This window comes from Sinocyclocheilus anshuiensis, unplaced genomic scaffold, assembly GCF_001515605.1.
Source record: "Sinocyclocheilus anshuiensis isolate Anshui unplaced genomic scaffold, SAMN03320099.WGS_v1.1 scaffold233, whole genome shotgun sequence".
Taxonomy (NCBI): domain Eukaryota; kingdom Metazoa; phylum Chordata; class Actinopteri; order Cypriniformes; family Cyprinidae; genus Sinocyclocheilus; species Sinocyclocheilus anshuiensis.
Window position 1 is genome coordinate 196,604 of NW_015540843.1, and position 3,326 is coordinate 199,929.

Below are 3,326 nucleotides of genomic sequence, written 5' to 3' on the forward strand. Positions count from 1 at the left end.
TCTATCTGAATCATCAGACTGACTATTACTGCAACATTCACTTATCTCTCTAATAAGATTAACTTGGGTCGATTAATTAAATGGGTCGATTTTTTTTGCTGTTTACCAAAGGAAATAGAATAATTACGAACTCTAAATTTCAAATATTCCCATTTACTAATATTCGAGGAAAGTGAAGAATCTTCACTCACTTCTGCAATAATATTTTTAACTCCTTGACAAAAGGCCTCCGAATTAAGAAGATTGGCGTTAAATTTCCAATATCCCTTATTACAACGCCGTGCAGTTAAGAGACTTTAAATTTAAACCAACCATACAATGATCAGAAATTGGTGCGGGGGATATAAAGCAATCTAAAATATTTTCCTTAATGTGGAATGAGATAAGCCAGAAGTCCAATCTTGATTTGCTTGTCCCGATGACTATTAAATTTAGATGGAAAGCGGTCCAGGCAATCATCCTGCACCATGTTAAAATCCCCTCCTAATATAATATTATCTGTGGAATATGCAAGTTTCAGGCCCATTATAACTTCAGAAACTTCCGATAGCAGGTCCCTGTTTTGATTAATAGTATTATAACCATATACATTTCCTATTATAATAAACATGTCATCAATGGAAAGCACACAAATGAGCCAGTGACCATTATCACTGGATTTATGTACAATTACTTTTCCAGGGCAATTATGAAACAAAATGGCAACTCCCGCTGAACGATTCGTTCCAAGACAAAATACAATTTTGTCCCCCCGCTGATTAGTCCAAAATTTCTCATCTAAAACACTCGAGTGAGTTTCTTGTAACATATAACAGTGTGCCTTTTTACCTTTACAGAATAAGAAAAGAGCTTTGCGTTTCACGTTATCTCGAAGACCCCTAACATTGAAGGAAGAAAAACAGAAATCAGTTTTTAAAGAGAACATTTGAACAAGAACAAAGTAAATAAGAACGAATAAACTTTGCTGTGAAAGAAGTGCTTGGCGTCCCTTAAACAGACATTATAGAGTACTTCTTAAGTTCCTTTGTAATGACAGACCGCAAAAACCTTAAGTAGCAGAGATTATTTTCCCGTTGATGTAGCCATATGGACCTCTGAAATAAGCTCGGTGACCTGCTTCTCTTGCCTGCTTTATCTGCGGCCACAGTAGTGCTCTTGCCTCCCTGTTCACTGGAAGGATGTGCTCGGCAAAACTCATGTTCAAATCTTTGCATACTGAGGAATTCTTCGTAAGACGCCAGAAATCATCTCTGTAGTGCCTCATGGTGAATTGGATAACCACCTGTCGGTTTCGCTCCATCTCTAACTTTCCCACGTGATGTACCGAATCCACCAGTGGCGGCTCCTGCCAATTCTCTCAGGGGGGGCAAATGTTTGCATGATTAATGAGGATAGGTCACCCATTCAATTGATAAATTAATGGCTAGTTAAAGATGTAAAGGAAACTGAACTACTATAGTATTAATTAAAAATAAACTGACTCTAACAATCAATCTCTTGCTCTCCTTATGTTTCTATATGTGTGGTAACACAATTCAGCAGCAAATGATCTACTTGTTTGATGTTTAAATTAGGTCTTGGTGGTCCTAATTCTTTACTACGACGACTGAATGGTATTTCTTTCAATGACACAATAGAATTCATCTGCGCTGAGTTAACGTTCGCCAAGATGTCGATCAAGTTCAACTGACAACTGAATTTGAGTTGGCATAGCTGTCCCCGTCTCTCTCTCTTTTTTTTTCTTTTTCTTTTTTTTACATTTGATAAGGATATTAAAGAAGTTTTTAATTTTTTCTTGTTGTTAAAATTCAAAATCGTTTTTAAATATTATTGGCTGTCACTGTTCCCACCAATCCTTGCACAAGTTAGCTGTCCCCGTCTCTCTCTCTCTCTCTCTTTTTTTAAAATTTTTTTTTACATTTGATAAAGATATTAAAGAAGTTTTTAATTTTTTCTTGTTGTTAAAATTCAAAATAGTTTTAAAATATTATTGGATGTCACTGTTCCCACCAATCCTTGCACAAGTTAAGGTTACGCATGATGACGAAAGCACGTTAGTGCTAGCCCTCCCGGAACTCATAGAGATTGCATTGCAGTGCCTGTAGTTCGAAAAACATGATCTTTGTATGGAAGTCTATGACAGCACTCGGGGCGATTCTCAGTCTGACAGAAATCGCCCAAAAATGGGCGGTACTACACAAAACGCGACTCGACGCTGATTGGACTATTTAGAGGCAGAACAAACCGTGAAAGCTAGCGTAACACTGTGGTTGAATGTGAAAGAAAAAAAAATCCGCGCTTTGGTGGTGCGTCGCCCAATCGCCCTAATGGAGAAACCGCCCCTGGAATCCACCATACTTTCCAGTTTTGTGGGAAAATTGTGGACCACTGTGGATTGATCTTTGCCATGATACCAAGTACCTCGTCCCGTGTTCTTTCTTCTGTTTTCTCTTTTAAACCGCGAAGCTTGAGATTCCAGCGTCGCTTATAACGCTCCAGTTCCTGAACCCGCTCCTTAAGCTCCGCATTTTCCTTTGCCATCTTGGACACTTCTTTTCCAAGGTTACTGGATGCAGATTTACAGTCCTTGATCTCCTTTGCGTTAAATTCAACACCTTTTGACAGTTCGGCTATCATTACCGTATTCTGCTTTAGTTGAGTACCGAAACCCTCCATCATGGTTGTCAGATTATTTATCGCGTCACGAATGGCGGCGTTGGAAACCTCAGGCTGACCATCCCCTTTTAATTTTATTTTAAGGTACAGGAATTTTAGTAGGTATAGATTCCAACGGTCTCCTTACACTCACTGATTGAGTTTCCATCATCTCTTCAACAACAGGGGCAGCGTAGTCGTGAGACATTAATGCGTGTGCACCTAAAGAAGCATCACCTGTTGCAGCTGTCTTCGGTTTCGACAAATAAATAAATAAATGTGTGCATAAATACACGTATTCTTGTTCAAACACATAAATAAATAATGATATATGTGATGAAAGTAGGCAAATAAATCATATAAATTGGTGGGCAAATGGAAAATGTTTAAGGAAATGCTAAACTCATCCTAACTATTTTCCTAAACTAAACAAGAAAGACAAGCAACACAAAAATGTGGGACTGATGATCAGAGTCACAACAAAGTATGTGTGCTCAGTTCGCCATCTTGCTGGAACCCCCCCTTTTGTTTGAGAGTGCTTAGTTTCTTGCATGTTAATTATTAATAAGAAAAATAGCCAATAAACAACATAAGGGGTATATGTATGTATATATATATATATATATATATAGAGAGAGAGAGAGAGAGAGAGAGAGAGAGACAGAGAGAGA